The sequence below is a fragment of the Polyodon spathula genome, chromosome 9 (genome assembly GCF_017654505.1).
Source record: "Polyodon spathula isolate WHYD16114869_AA chromosome 9, ASM1765450v1, whole genome shotgun sequence".
NCBI lineage: Eukaryota > Metazoa > Chordata > Actinopteri > Acipenseriformes > Polyodontidae > Polyodon > Polyodon spathula.
Window position 1 is genome coordinate 13,408,458 of NC_054542.1, and position 17,299 is coordinate 13,425,756.

Sequence of the window (17,299 nt, forward strand, 5' to 3'; positions counted from 1 at the left end):
CCACATGTCATCCAGTTCCTATCCAGTTTTAAAAAGTCATAGGTGACATGAGCAAGAACTCCCGGTGAGCTAACAAGATCATTCTCTTGACACACAGGTGGTTTACAGACTGATTGCAAGCGTAATACCATCCACAAAAAAGGTCTACAGACCAGGGACTTCTATTATATGCAAACTTATGATGGGTAACAGGGTACTGGGAGAGCAACATGGTTTTAGGAAAGGGAGACTAACTTGCTTGATTTTTTTGAGGATGGTGCAAAGCATATGCATAAACATGGTTTATTTCAGAAAGCTTTTTGACAAAAGAGGGCGGGTGTTTTCCATTAATAGTCTTTCCTTGCGGTCAACCCTAAGTTCCTTTTGGACGATTGGCCTAAACCTGCTCACGGTTTTAACATCTTTTGTCTTGCATGACGTAATCTCAGTAAAAGATGAAGAAGTGGAGTACACATAGGCAGCTTAGGAGGAGTGGCAAACACTTGCAGCAGCAAAAGTCATTCAAAATGATCTAGACAAGATTCAACAAGGCAACCCTGGAGTTTTTGTTGACCGTCTAGACAATGTGGGGAAGCTATAAAAAAGCAGATGCTCTGATACATTGTGAAAAGTGTTGAATTTAAATCAAGGGAAAAAGTTAAAACTGTACAAAACTGTAAGACCTCATCTTGAAAATGTCAGTTCTGGTCACCTTGCTATAAAAAGGTTAAGTTCTGGCTCAGACCAGAACGTGGAACAGTGTCGACAAAAGGGACTTTTTCAGCCTGAAAAAAAGAAACAAGGACCAGGGGTCACAGATGGAGTTTAGAAAAAGGGGCATTCACTTTTTTACCACAGAGAACTGCTGGGATCCTTCAAGATGAAAGACACTTATGTATAATATTTATAAGATAAATATATCAAATATATTAGTTCGATTGTTTTACGTTTACTACACTCAATTTTACTGTCCATGGTTGAAGTCAAAACAGCAACAAAGAGGTACACTTATCCAGCAATTATACCATCAGCTCATTGAGGTTGGCAGAAAACTTATAAAACCGAACACAAACAAGGTTGCTGAAGCAGTTTACTGTCAAAAGTCATACACCAGCAAGACTGAGCACAGCAACAAGACAAATGGTAGTTATACTGCATCAGCAAGGTCTCTCCCAGGCAGAAATTTCAAGGCTCAGGGGTTTCCAGATGTGCTGTCCAAGCTCTTTTGAAGAAGCACAAAGAAACGGGCAAGTTGAGGACCGTAGACCTGGTCGGCCAAGGAAACTTACTGCAGCAGATGAAAGACACATCACTTACTTCCCTTCGTCGGAAGATGTCCAGAATGCCATCAGCTCAGTGGCAGAAAACAGACCCTGGCCATCTACTGTCCGGAGAAGTCTGGTCAGAAGTGGCCTTCATGGAAGACTTGCGGCCAAAAAGCCATACCTCCGACGTGGAAACAAGGCCAAGCGACTCAATTATGCACGAAAACACAGGAACTGGGGTGCAGAAAAATGGCAGCAGGTGCTCTGGACTGATGAGTGAAAATTTGAAATATTTGGCTGTAGCAGAAGGCAGTTTGTTCACCGAAGGGCTGCACAGCGGTACACTGAAATCCCCAACTCCATTTCTGCAAATGGAGTTGGGGATTTGGTCAGAATTAATGGTCTCCTCAATGCTGAGAAGTACAGGCAGATACTTATCCATCATGCAATACCATCAGGGAGGCATCTGATTGGCCCCAAATTTATTCTGCAGCATGACAACAACCCCAAACATACAGCGAAAGTCATTAAGAACTATCCTCAGCGTAAAGAAGAACAAGGAGTCCTGGAAGTGATGGTATGGCCCCCACAGAGCCCTAATCTCAACATCATCGAGTCTCTCTGGGATTACATGAAGAGAGAGAAGCAACTGAGGCTGCCTAAATCCACAGAAGAACTGTGGTTAGTTCTCCAAGATGTTTGGGCCAACCTACCTGCCGAGTTCCTTCAAAAACTGTGTGCCAGTGTACCTAGAAGAATTTATGCTGTTTTGAAGGCAAAGGGTGTTCACACCAATAGTGATTTGATGTAGATTTTTCTTCTGTTCACTCACTTTCTTCTGTTCATATTTTGTTAATTGATAATTATAAACTATTAACATGTCTATTTTTGAAAGCATTCTTACTTTACAGCATTTTTTCACACCTGCCTAAAACTTTTGCACAGTACTGTGTGTGTCACATACATGTACACATATATATATATATATATATATATAATAATATATATATATATATTATATATGTGTGTGCGTGTGACATAAGTTGATACCCACACGCACACTGTATTCAATAGTTTTCATGTACCTGGTTATCCTATAGTTTATGAAAAAATTAAATTAATAAATATATAAATACATAAATAAATGTATGTTAATTAGGGACCCAATTAATTTGCATAATATTTCTGTGTGTCAAACTTGAGGTTTAGCGACTATTCTCATCTTTCCTGGCCATTTTAAAGTTGGGAAGCTGATATTCAAGGCTATTATGCCCCTGACATTACTCAATATGGAGTTGATGATGTACTGAAATCTCTTTTGGAGGAATTGCAGGGTTAGATACTAACCTGCCCCAGTGGTGCATCTGTTTTTATTTATTTTGGTGCCCAAGGATGCAGAAAGTGGGAGTGCTGCCGAGCTCACAACGTGTGAGCAGTGACAGTGAGCATGATTCATCTGCAGGGCCTGTAATAGAGCCTGCAACGTCTAACAGGCTTGGGTACTTCAATCCCCCCAGTTGCATCTTGAGTCAACTCTGTTGGTGTCACGTCCGTCACCACTGGACTCAGGGGTTCCCCAGCTTCATCTTCCGGGTCAAGGTCAGGTGGTGTCGTGACCTCTTCCTCCCTCTGCTCCCCAAGGGCCACAGGGACATCCAGGGCAGTGTCTTCCTGCTCCCCTGACTGGTATGTTATCATCCTGTCCTGGTGCAGAACTACCTTTCGACGGTGACCCGTCTTCTGAACTCTGTAAACCACACCAGAGAGGACCTCCAGGACTGTTAAGGGACCCTCCCAAGGACTCATCAATTTTGGGCACTTCCCACGTTGTCTGCGGGGGACAAATCCAGACCTTATTCCCCGGTTGATAGCGCTTCCCATGGGCTCGGACATCATACTGGCACTTCTGTCTGTCAGATTCCCTCCGAATGTGATCCCAGGTGAACCAAAGCACTTTATCCAGACGATCTTGGAGCTGGTGGACATATTCTGGCCCTGGGCCCCCCGTTACCTCCCCTGGAGGCCGCCCATACAGCAGCTCAGTAGGTGTGCATAGCTCCCGCCCGAACATTATGGCAGTAGGAGTATATCCTGTTGCCTGGTGCACTGCGCTCTGGTAAGCCATTAGTAACAGCTGCAGGTGGGCGTCCCAGTCTCTCTGATGTTCTTGCACAAACAGGGACAGCTGGACCTCCAGCGTGCGACTGTACCTTTCAACCATACCGTCACTCTGGGGGTGCAGCACTGTGGTTCTTGTCTTCTGAATGTGCAGAAGAAGTCGGCACATCTCTTGAAACACCTGAGCTTCAAAGTTACGACCCTGATCACTGTGTAATTCGCTCGGAACGCCAAAACTGGTGAACATTTCTTTGACTAAAACCTCGGCTACAGTGGTGGCTTCCTGATCTGGGATGGCATAGGCCTCCGGCCATTTGGAGAAATAATCCATTGCTATCAAGATATAACGATGGCCTTTCTCCATGACAGGGAGGGGACCTAATACATCAATGGCCACTCTTTCCATGGGGGTGCCCACATTGTACTGGTGCATCTCCGCTCAGGGACATTGCTGGGGTCCTTTTCTGGCTGCACAAGCGTTGCATCGTCAGCACTAGCTTTCCACATCTCGTCAGGCCCGGACTCAAAAGAATCTCTGCCTCAACCGGTGCAGCATCTTGTTGACCCCAAAATGACCAGCAGTGAGCAGGTCGTGTGCCACCTTCAAGATGGAGGGTTGGGTGGCTTTTGGCTCTACCAACTGCCAGACAGTATGACATCTCTCACTTCAAGCCGATCCTATTGTGCCCACAGGGCCTTCACTACCTCCCACGGTGGTCGTTGTCCACTGGTCTGCCACCTCAGCACTGGTAAAATCTCACTGTCTTCAGCCTGTGTCCCATTCAGTTAACTCAGCGGCTGTCTCATCACCCAGGGTCACTACCCAGTGATTCTCCTCTTCCCTTTCCTCTTGGCGGAGACAGTGCTGGCAATTCTTCTCCAGGCAAGGTCTACGGGAGAGTGCATCAGCATTGGTATGCAGCCGACCTTCTCGATGTTGAATCTGGAAGCTGTACTGGTCAAGCTTCTCTAGCCACTGTGCAGTCTGTCCCTCTAGATGCCGGAAATTCCTCAACCACTGCAGTGAGGCATGATCAGACCTGATAGTGAACTGTTGACCATATAAGTAAGGATGGAAGTGGTCTATGGCTTTGACAACTGCCAACAGTTCCCTCCTAGTCACACAATAATTCCTCTCTGGTTTAGACAGGGCCTGGCTATAAAATGCCACAATACACTCTCCTTCCTCCGTGACCTGGGATAAAACGGCACCAACACCTAGGTCGCTGGCGTCTGCATCCAAGATGAAAGGGATATCAGGAATGGAGTACGCCAGCACAGGGGCCGTGCTCAGGGCCGTCTTCAGTGCTTCGAATGCTTGCTCACACACCGCTGACCACGGAAAAGGCTGTTTCTTCTCTGTCAGTCAATGCAGAGGTCTGGCGACGTCTGAAAAATCCTGCACATAGCGTCTGTAATAAGAAGCCAGACCCAGAAAGCTCCTCAGCTGAGTGACGTTTTTGGGGCGAGGCCATTGTTTCACTCCCTCAATCTTCTCGGGGTCAGTGGATATCCCTTCTGCACTCACTATGTGCCCCAGAAATAAGGTATTTTGTAGAAATAGGTGGCATTTTTCTGGGTGGAGCTTCAGGTTGGCATTGCGCATCTGCCCAAAGACCTCTTGCAATCGGTTTAGCTCCTCTTCAAAGCTAGTGGCATGAACCAAAACACCGTCCAGATAGACAAGACACTCAGATGAGGGCAGGCCGTCCAGCACGCGCTCCATCAAATGCTCAAAAGTGGCTGGAGCGTTGCAGAGGCCAAAGGGCATTACCGTGAATTCCCAAAGGCCTTGCCCGGTGAAGAATGCCGTCTTTCTTCATGCCTCAGGGTCTAGCTGGACCTGCCAATACCTGCTCTTTAGGTCTAAAGTTGAGAACCAGCGGGAGCTTGCCATTGCATCCAGTACATCGTCTATACGTGATATGGGGTACGAATCTCGCAGTGTGACGCTGTTAAGGTGACGGTAGTCCACATAAAACCCAGCAGACCCGTCCTTCTTGCTGACCAGTATTGCTGGGGATGTCCATGGACTGCTGGAAGGCACAACGACACCGGCTTCCCTCATCCACTTTAACTCCTTTGCAGCTACCCTACGACGATGAATTGGTAGGCGTCTAGGTGGTTGCCAAATAGACGCGCATTCCCAGTGTCTATTATATGCTAGACTAGATCGGTGCAGCCAATGTCATTGGGGCCCAAGGAGAAGACATCTTGATACTCTTTAACAAGTTGTTGCAGTGCCACCTGTTGTTCCACGAGATGTGCACTGCCCCGCATGCATATCTCTTCCAATACTGCTGGCAGGGGGTCTTCTAGGGTAGAGAGATGGGACATAAGGACCCCTACACTTGGCTGCTTTCGCATTAGCCCCACGCGAAACTGCTGCCCATGTGGACCCAGCATCAGTCTGTCTTCATCAAGATCTAGTCAGCTCTTTGATGCGCGTAGAAAATAGAGCCCCAGAATCAGGTCATCCTGTATTGGGGCTACCCAGGTGTCTTGGTCCACACTTACATTTCCTAGCTGTATTTGGAATTTAATTCTCCCAGCCACTTGGGCTACATCTCCTATGGCAGTCCGCAGCACACCCCCAGCGGGCTCCAACCGATTTCGCCATGCTCGGCCAACCCGGTCCAGCACTTCTGCACAAATAACTGTAACAGAGGCTCCTGTGTCTAGAAGGCCCTGACAGTAAATGCCTTCAACACAGCAGCCAACGTAGAGATGATCGCTGTGCCCCCGCTGGGATGCTTGAAACTCTAAAATGTTGGGCCGGCTTGTGGTGTGCACGATGTCCCCTTGTTTCTCCGCTTGCACTCCTGGGGTGCTGCTGTTGATTTCGGTTGGCCCTTTCCTCTTCCAGCGTGGTCCCTTAGTGGCAGTCGACTGGGTTTGTCACTGGCACCGTTCTACTGGGGGCTTTGGAGGCGTGTTGGGGGATGCCAACCCCCTGGCGACTTCCTGGAGGGTTTGCGCTGTACTTTTAGAGCCTCGTTGGGTTGTTTCTGAGCCAGGCACTGCTCCTTGCACCTGGCTCCACCTAGTTTCCCGACAGCTCCTGGGGGGCCAGGATCCTGGCGGCCCACCCTTCTTGTTGCGGCAGTTTCTAGCTAGGAGATCCTTTCTGCCACAAACCCAGCACACAGGTCTTGGATTTTCAATGGGAATGCGGGTTTGTCTATCAGCTACTAGGAGATCTCCCACAGCGCAGACCACAGCGCTAAGCTCCTCCCCCCTTGTCAAGCCAGTTGCAGCAGAGGTGGTTTGGTGTGGTAGCTCGGTCACAGTTCTTATATCCCCCCTTGCAGGATCTTTGTGCTATAAAGGACACAGTTTCCCTATTCCATCCAGTGTGTGGTGGTACAGCTGGCAGGGCTGCCCTGCTGGAGTGCCTCGGAGCCCCTCTTCTGGTCATGCTCTACCCCATCTGGTTTGTCATTGTCTGAGGTTGCATGTTATCCTGCCCTGGATGCACAGAGGGAGTCACTATATAGGGGCTTGGCTGCGTAATAGCTGCGGGGTACCCCTCAGGTATGTTTGGGGTCCCCCATGCTGCCACTAAACTACCCTGAGGTGTTCCTGTGCCAGGCAGTGCACTAAACTGCCCACTGCTTTCTCCAATATAGATAATTGTGCTGCTTCCCATAGGAAATACCATAGGCTGCATTACATCACCACTCAGTCTTAAAACAGCATCCTGAGAAGTCCTATTTATTGCAGTGGGGGTTTCCCTTCCCAAAATGGCGCGTGGAGAAGTTTGCTGCTGCCAGGCGTCACTTCCAGTAAGGTCAGTAAACGGTGTCATTTTGCCAGTAATGGCGGCGCACACACTAGCTTCACATGCGCCCGTCTTACCGTAAACGCTTTGCTCTCTCCAAAACACCGTTTCGACTTCCAATCGGGTAACAGCGCTTCCCTTAACGTCTCCCATCGTCTTACTTTAACCTGCACCAGCAATTCAGTGTAATCCAAGCCATCCATAAACTGTTCAGCCATAACTCTCTCTCTTGCAGCACGTTATCTGCATTGGGATATGCTAAAAACTAAATAATTCCAATTCCAACAAGTCTCTCCAATTCCCCGGCGAACTTAGGCAGGGTTTCCCTCTTTTCTCTTTTCCTCGCCCAAAACTGAATTCTAGCGATCTCCACTTGTTTCTCTTCTCCGAATCGGAGAGCTAGGATTTCACACAGTGCTTCATAAATCACAACGATTGTGCACAGATAAAGTAGCCAGAACGGTCATTGCATCCCCTGTTAAACTTGTTGCCAGGTAAGCTCCCCTGTCTTTAACTCCAATTATTAAGCTCACTAACAATCTCAAACAGAGTTTGGAAAATTTCCCAGCTGGACTTACCATCATACACAGGCGACTTCCATCTACGATGAACCCTGGCTCTCTGTACATTAGACTGCTGCATCCATCTGAGTCTCAGTCCGGAGGGAACTTCCCTTTGTGGGGCACCACGGGGTGCGAGGATACCATCCAGTTCCTCTACCAGGGACTCAATTTCACGCTCTGTCTGTTGCAAAAGTTTCTCCAGCCTCCCTGCTCCTTTTGAACGTGTCTCCAAGTTGGGCTGTAAAGTTACACCACCCGCATCAGCATTAACTTTTCGCCTCACCCCCGACTGTTGCGGATATTCAGGCCCGGACGATTCCAGTGCTTCGCTCCCCCAAGACGTGGGTTGATTTGATCAGTCCATATCCCACTTCTTATGCCACTGAAGCGCCCTGGTCGTCCAAGCAATAACGAGATCGGGACCACATTACTTTTGATTCAATAATGTTTTTATTTTTCCTTCCAGTCCTGTACAGCACAGTCAACCACTCTAATAGCCCCTCGCTCTCCTGGCTCCTCCCCCAAATCCCCCTGGGAGTAGTTCTCCTATCCCTGGGCCAGAATCACCTGAAGGAAACGCTCATTGGACCTCTGGGCTGGCAATCATCTCAGTCGTGCACAAGTCATTATTGTCCAGGACTGCAGGGGGGGCTAGCACACTACAATATCTGTGTTGTCTTCTGGCACTATAAGTCTGGTGGTCTCGCTGTTGATCCTCAGTGTGAAAAATGACTGATTGGCAGGAGCATGTTTCGGCGGACACGTGCTCCAACCACCGTTTCCCAAGTCGGTGGGGGGGGGGGGGTTGCGAGCGGTGTGTGCCGAGGATACAGATAATAAATGGGCATACAAAAGTGGGGAGAAAAAATGGGATAAAAAAAACATTTTTTTTAACATTGGTCAGCCAACTTACTTAACTACATTTCTAAAATGCAAGTTAATTAACAGTGGTTTTATTTATTTATTTATTTATTTTTACCAAACTTTGACAGGCACAGCCAAACACTCCCCAGATTCTGTTAATCTCAGTAGCCAAATAATAGTTTAAGTGTAATCATAAGTCTGTACATTAGTGCTACCGACATACAGCAAGTACATAGTGGCACCTCCACAAATTCCTGATTGACACCTAGATTCAGCTGCTGTTCAATCAGATCAGATTGCAGACAACACTTAAACTGTGTACGAGAACTAGAAAATTAATAATCTTACTAAATAAATGTCTATCGTATTTGTATTATTCAGCACGAAACTCCTCAGTGTCAATAATCATGTAGTTTTTGAGTTGAGATGTTGTCACAGTAACTACTGTATTAGAGAGGTGATAGCAACTATACTAACAGTGGCTGACAGTTTCTTGTTTAAACCCTATTTTGAGGGTTATGTTTTCTCAGCCATTTCAAAACCAATCGTAATGCCATTTGGCACACTTGGTGTTTGTGTCATGGAGAGTTTTTTTTTGGTATAGATTCTGAAAATCTATACGGTAGTTTAAAAGTTACAGAATGGAGTAAAAATTAGTTTTTGCAAATTATTCAGACAATTTTTTGCGCTCAGACAACAAAAAAAAAAACCTGTTGCGAGTTTAAATACCTCCTTTGGTAGGCTGGTACAAGAGGTTAATGAGGAGTGCCTTTTTGTGGAAACAACTAAATCGATCAATTAATTTCCAAGTTATTTGGACTTTTATTAGCGCATACATGGTTCATTTTTTCATAACTCTGAAAATACACCTGCGCACGTCGGTCAAAGGTCAGAACGTTCGGTCATCCCTGTTGCTTGTTATGAATGAGCCACTGATCTATAGCCGAGCCAAGGAGTGATTACACAGTCAAGTGTAAAGCTATGCAGTACCTCACTTCAATACCTTCTCCAAACAAACAAACAAAACAATAACTACAACGTGTAATGATAATAGATTTATCAATAAATACTCCAAACAAACAACTACTAATGTGTAATAATAATAATAGATTTATCAATTGTTTATCGTAGTCTATAGCAGAAATGTAATGCTAAACAATATAGCAGCAGTGTGACTTATGTTAATAGAGTAACCTTTTTATTTAGTTTTATTCGTATATTGTAACAGAATCGGTAACTTTTATTTTTGTAATACTACTGTAGAAGCCTTAGGGTTTTGCAAGTCGACTCTGTAAAGTGTGGTTTAGTTTTTTGACAGGAAGTTACTTGTGGCAAAGTACTATTACAAAGGACAGTAAACTAAAAGAATAAAAGCCCATTTCTGGTTAAATAAAGACATAGGATACACATAATGGTCTACAATCATACTTTCCTATGCATATACAAACATATATTTTAATCAGCCTTCTAGTGAAAAAACTATGGAAATTAAATACAAAAAACTATGTTTTAAATGACAGTAAGAGCTGACAAAGCTGACAAAGAAATTGTCAAGTAAGACCACGACTGCGCTCTTACTTCACCCATGTTCTGAAAAGGCTTTTCCAACACACACTGCTGAACTGGTACAACCATGTGTAATTTCCAATACAAAGATGACCATTCTGTTACAGTCTACATAGATATTCAAGGTGTGTCCACTTCTTATAAACCAAAAAAAAAAAAAAAAACAACTGTAAAATATAAACTGTAATGATTGACACTATTTTATGTCCTTTCAATGATCCTATTACTATGCCTCACATACACCAAATTTATTTTCCAGCATATTAAAACATGAGTATGGCTTTTGTCAACAAAATAAATAAAAAATAGCTCAAAGGGTTGAAAACAAAGGTTATTATTACAAATGTGACACACACACACACAAATATAAATATAAAGGTTTCAAAGATCTGAAACAACTTTCTGAAAATGTGAATGTCCATTAAATGCTTAACACAGCAGTGAGAAGGTCTCCATTTATAGGTTTCATTTTGTTGACTGTCAGGCGTGAATCATGCTGTTTTGGATGTTTCATATCTGACTATGAATGAACTGAACCATACCCATGTACTTCAAATCACATCATCACAAAAACTAATCATGTATTTACTTTACCTTATTGAGTGTTTTTGAAGGTCACATTTCTACACTTTAAATCCATTTTAAAGCTATTACAGCTGTGTACACTATATGTAAAATACTATAGGACAGTTTGTACGTACAGTAATGTAGGTATTGTACATTTCAGAAATATATTTTTTTAACCCACTGTAATATGCAGGTAACTCCTTTTACATTCTGTCAGTACAAGAACAAGCATGAATGCTGACGCTTTTCCCCTTTTATTCTGTTTTGCTTCCTGATATACTTAGATTTCCTTCAAAGTCATCCAGCTGTTGGGCCCAGCAGGTGCATGTTTGTTTGACTTACAGAATGATAAAGTGGCAAACAGGTTTCAAGGAGGTGGGGTGGGGTGGGGTGGGGTGGGGGGGTGGGGTGGGGTCCCTGCAGCTGAATCTACTTTTAAAGGAATGCAAACAGACAAGAAAAATCTAGCCTTCTGTGCATGTCATTCTTCAGAAGCAAAACTACGGATGAATGGGAATGCTGAAAGAATATTTAAACATGTGATAAATAAATATAGCAAATCAGCACTGATCTTATGTTGCATCACAAACAGGAGATCGTGCTTGTACTTATCTATGACACAGCTAGATGTGCATATCGATGTGAATAAGTAATACTGTGTCAGTAATACTGCAACTATACCACTCCCCAGACTCAGCTAGGAAAGTTCAACCTGTGACAATGGTGTAAAATGCCTTGGGATTAACTCCTTCTAGCACCTACACATGCCTGTTTATTAAAACACAGAACAGCTGTTCTAATTATTCTCATAAACTGACTTTGTTGTATTCATCCAACAGTAACGTGTTAGGAAAAGACTTTGGCTTTAGTTTCATCATCAGACCACTGCATAAAGAAAGAGCCTGACCATTTTTTTCAGTTGTCTATTGTATCATATGTTAAATAAAATGATCAATATTTCAGAACTATTACTGTCAGAAAAAAACACACTGCAGGATATGTTTATTTTTTACTTCTTCTCCCAGTAGATTTTTCCTTGTAAAGCTGCTGCAATCCAAGTTTTTTTTTTTATTTTTTATTTGTTTGTTTTTACGTTGGGAGACTACGAACCACAGCTATGAAGAGAGTATAGTATTGATCTCTTTAAAATCGGTCTTAAAAGTGAACATCTAAAAACATATTCATTTGTGCTTCACAGTGTAAAAGCATGCTTGAAATCTCTTCACAGTGGCTTGTTTTCTTATATTTCCCAAATACAGAAGCCAAAACTAAAAGGATCTTCCAGGCAGGAAAAATAATTACACTAACATGCTTTGTCCTAGGTTACAGTAGCAGAGGTTAAAAGGCCACTGTAACACAAAACCAAATACCTACAACCTTCACCCCCCCCCCCCCCCCCCCCCCCCCCCCCCCCCCCCCAATACTTCATTGCTGAAATTAAAAAAAGAAATGTGTGTTGAACAAAATGTACTGAATTACAGAACAGCACAGGTGCTTACATTAGAATACTAATCTTTATGAAGCACAGCGAGTAATAGTGCTATATTTTAAAATACATAAGAAAGTTTACAAAGGGAGGCCATTGGGCCCATATTGCTCGTTTGGTTGTTAGTAGGTTATTGATCCCAGAATCTCATCAAGCAGCTTCTTGAAGGATCCCAGGGTGTCAGCTTCAACAACATTACTGGGGAGTTGATTCCAGACCCTCACAATTCTCTGTGTAAAAAAGTGCCTCCTATTTTCTGTTCTGAATGCCCCTTTGTCTAATCTCCATTTGTGACCCCTGGTTCTTGTTTCTTTTTTCAGGCTGAAAAAGTCCCTTGGGTCGACACTGTCAATACCTTTTAGAATTTTGAATGCTTGAATTAGGTCGCCACGTAGTCTTCTTTGTTCAAGACTACAAAATGTGCTGTACAAATCATTACTGACTCAGATATCAGAGTAAAACAGCAACCCAAAGGGTGTGAACCTTTCAACTGTCACTGCAGGGTTGGGCAAAAAACATTAAAACAATTTTGTTTGTCAAACTTTAAATGTTGGCTTCTATTCTACAAAGAAACTGATTTTTAAAAAATGTAATTGTACTGCAGATTAGATCATGGTATTGTATTTCACAGTTCTGAAATTCATCAGCCAACAAGGCATACTGTACATTACAAAAATAAATAAGTACTGTAAAGTATCATTAAAAATATCAGCTTCAGTATATGGGTGGCTCTTAATATTACAGAAACAGCTGTTACAGTAGGTAAGGCTTGAATCAACTATGGTGATGTATGGTAGTTCATTGCTACAGTAGTTAAGACTACTTCACATCAAATGAAGTAGCAATGCAAGCTTGTTCTGACCCAGTTACAAGTTTTTAACCTCCCCCTTTCCCCTCACTCTCAATAATACAATGAAAGCTACACCACTAACCAAACACAAAACACTGCTAGTATCGCCATACCACACCACTTAGACACGTCTGGGTTCCAGTCTGACAGACACAGATGGGAACTGAACTTCCGCCCTCCCAATGCAGAGGGTTAAAAAAAAAAAAAAAAAAAACACCACACATGCTCACATTAGCTCTTTCCCAAGAAAGATTTCCTAAAAATTCAACAAGAAAACTAATTTTGCAGTCAACTCTGCCTCTAAAGAGACCATCTAGGGTTAGTTAACAGCAAATGCGCCCAGACAGCATAAATCCTGACAGTGTTCACTGTAAGTTGTCTAACAGTTGTCTTCCATGACATATCAACCAAGTTTACATCAGCTGTGGTGCCTTTCTTTGTACTGTATTTAACCATTTTCAATGAAATAACAAATAATAAATAACAATAATGAAATAAAAAATAACAAATCAAAAGAGCTTTACCTTTACACTGTAGAATTCAAGACACCCAATTCCAAAAACTGTTTACAGTAAATCCAAGAGAGAAGCATTTAAGTTCCATTTCAATTGTTTCTAACACTGTTGTTTCAACTCCACTGTGAGGATGAGACTAGTCTCTCTCTCTCTCTCTCTCTCTCTCTCTCTCTTTTCTCCCCCCCCCCCCCTCCTAATTTCACACTCCTTGCAAACAAAGCAAAGCCATCAGAGCATGGAGTATTTCCCATCTCATGTAACGACTCTGCGAATGTTAAAAGGCAGCTTCCTGTACCTGGGACCCTAAATTCAGAGAAATTACTGTAGCAAAAACAGGATTAGGCCATATAAATAATAAACTTTCCTTCTAAACAACCACTGCTGACTGGAATAGCATTTTGGCATCATTCAGTATTTGTAGATTTCTACCACTGGAATAACATATTTTATATTGAGGTCTAACATTTCACTCAAAAACAACACTGGCAAACAGTCAGATTCCTTCAAATTAGTAAAATATAGGATTCAAAAAAGGCATTTCATTTCTAATAAATAGAAATTTTAAAAAAGGATTCAACATGAAACTATTGATGTTTCCCTACCTACTCTAAAAACCCAAAAAGCAGAACTCCTTAATTACAGACACATGATTAGGTGCCAAAGAAATCAGCAGATTAAAGCAATTGTTGTATTTGTTCAGATTATTATATTGCCAGTATACTGTAGCTCTGTATCGCCATGCCAAACTAAGAGCAACACAGTGGATTGCTGTTTTTAAATAGAAACTCCAAATGAATGACGCATTGTTGTCATAGCACCAGAGAGGTAGCTTCGTCAGTGATGACATCATGGCAGGCCAGTTTAAAGGTGTACAAGCCAAGAATTCACTACAGTAGCTCAATGCCTCCCAGCACGCTGTGCTGACAATTAACACAATTACATCAACTTGCAATTACAGTACTAACTAGTTTTAACAACAATATGATATTTACCTCCTTCCTACAGCAAATGTGGGATTAAAACAGGAGTTATGTCACAACTCAGTTTATAGAATTTCAGAAACTGCTGTGAAAAATGAGAAAACCTCACAGATCTCACTATCATTCCTGTAACTCGTTCTCAGCAGCATTCTTTATTTATTTATTTTTTTTAATGTTTTGACATTTGGTAAATGGAAAAAAGCAAGTCAGACATTTAGTCTCAATCTATGACTGAAGAGCAGTCTAGGAGCAGGAGTAAGTGAAGCTGTGGGATTCCAATATCCAGAAAGCAGCATATAGTTTCTTGTCTCACCGAGATCCTAAAACATCAAAAGACCCTGCCCCCTGTCCCACAGTAAAGTCTGCAAAACTAAACTATTTAAATCTCAGAAAAAAAGCAACCAAAAACAGGGGTTACTGCAGACAAATATGACACTTGCCACAACACTAATTATTGAAACATCAGAAGTTTTGCATGCAGTATGTCCATCTACTGTCTGACCCCTAAATAACCCCTAAATAAGCAAATAACGTTTTAACATCCAAAAGACACAAATTAAATTTTAACTACAAATTAAAAATAAATAAATGTACACATAAAGTATATACTGAAATTAGTGCTGTCATTTGATTAATTTTTTTTTTTTGACCGGTAGATTCACCTGTGCACATTTTTAATAAAGATAACGATCTTATAGCGGCTATCCTAAAATACTTAAAAATCAATAAAATCTATTAAAAAAAAAAAAAAAGCCAAATGGGAATCTGGTCTTTTTAAAAGCACTTGTAGAATTATTTTTATCTTAGTAAATGTCTCCCTTTATAATAGTGCTGCACTATTGAGATGTGCCTGTGCTGTACCTGTGGGCACAAAGGGAGTGACTTAGCCTGGATTCAAACCTGCGATCTCCAGGCTATAGGGTACATCCTGCACTCCACGTGGAGCACCTTTACTGGATGCGCCACTCGGGAGCCCATTTTTTTAAATTTATTTTTAAACTATTTTGAATTAATATTGGGGAGAATAAATAAATAAATAAACTTATCCTATATGTGTTCACATGGATGTAATGGGCTAAATGTCAGTCGCCACCTGGAGCGTTCTGTTTATTATGGAGGTTTGCTTTTTACTGCATTCAGTAACTCCATCCACAGTAATTTCTGAATGTTTTTGTTTCAAATGGTGAAGCATTGAACGTGCTTTTGTGGTATTGCAATTCTGTTTGGCATAATTTACATACCACATTCTCATCTGTCTTTGCTTTGTTCCTTTGTTTATACATGCCATTTTATTAAAAATATAACAAAACTTCAGAAAAAAACGCTTGTCATTAACTTTATTACTCCATGGAGGTGATACCATACCACGCCCACTACAGCAATGAAGCGCTAGATCAACAGAGAATAAAAACCGCCCCTGCGTCAATCTTTCTGTTGCACCAATTAGAAAAGCTACTTGGAGGCAACTGCCAAACCCCTTCCTTTTTATAATATCCGCGCTTACTGTGGCACCAGAGAAGGCAGGTACACAATAGACTGGCTGTATATGATGATAAATTACTAAAATGAATACCAAAAAAGGTGTTTGGTGAAATTTGTCACGTGACCGATTTACTAGCATATTATTTTAATCGCTTCTTTAGAGTTTACAGGTTTAAATGTTTAAAATTCCCTAATTACAAGCACATCACCCATCACACTACCTCAATGCAATAAGCAGCTAGGGTACATTCTACTGGATCCTGAATGAATAAACAAAAATCACAAACATAAATTCATCAGTCTTGCTTTCGGAGTTAATCAATTAAACTGGAGTTACTGGCTTCATGTTTTGCATTGTTGCGATACGCTAATAACCACCAAGTGCTTCCAGACTAAATACAGAGCTGTAGCCGAGATGCATCATCGCATCTTATTTTAGCAACACAACTCACACTTCAGTGCCGTGTTCAACACTGAAAACAACATAAATCGACTTAACGATTTCACTTTAAATTAATGGGAGTAAAACAGAATAGCAGACATGCACACTCCCTTTTACTTTTTTTTTTTGAGGGATTCTAACAGGGCGATGAATAGTGTGTTGTTATTGTTGATTTGAATGGATGTTGTGTTAAAAATACAATGTTTTCTTTGTTATTGTTTGGTTTGGATGTGGTCTGGCAGATGCGATGGTAGCCAGACGTCTCGTGACAATGTGGCTGGTGCCGTTTATTGAATTATTGTTTAAGTGTTTGTAATTATTTTGTTAAAAAACACCTGCATATAAACCTGAAGCACTCTCAGTTTCGGGTGGGAGTTCAGAGAGATGAGAGCAAGAGTAGTTTAAAAAAAAAAAAAACTCAAATTATATCGTACACAGGATCAGTGAAAGCGATCTGCCCAGCCTGACTTGTCTGCTTAGTTTTTGCGTTCGTGATTTTTGTTTTTGTTTAAACTTTTATTTTTGCTCTGTGAGCAGTGTTTTTGTTAAGCCTCTATTAAGATTTTTTGTTATTTAAATAAACGGCACACGCCCTGTCTTTTTGCCCCGCAGTACTGCCTTGGTTTCTTCCTGCATTCTGGCCTGACGTCACCACCTCTGCTACCCTGTCACAGGGATAAATACCCAAATATATGATGATTATTCAACTATGTAAAAGCTTGCCTCATTTTCTTTATTGGCAAATGCAGAAAGCTGGGTGGGTATGGGGGCTAGTTTTTGTGGTAAGACACAGTACTGCACAGACTAGGATAGTTCTACTGCATGTTATGGTTTCATTTGC

At 42.1% G+C, this 17,299-nt stretch overlaps 1 protein-coding gene across 2 annotated transcripts in view; it reads right to left on the reverse strand.

The window, feature by feature from the left end:
• Positions 1-17,299, reverse strand: part of LOC121320410 (T-lymphoma invasion and metastasis-inducing protein 1-like) — a 104,278-nt gene that overhangs the window by 49,410 nt on the left and 37,569 nt on the right. Inside the window, exon 1 of one of the 2 annotated variants that reach the window (XM_041258712.1) lies at positions 13,564-13,694. The exons of the other annotated variant lie outside the window; for it this stretch is intronic. The gene's annotated coding sequence lies outside the window, so the exon portion shown is untranslated. Of the gene's footprint in view, positions 1-13,563; positions 13,695-17,299 lie in introns of those variants that run through there. 2 annotated transcript variants of the gene reach the window in all.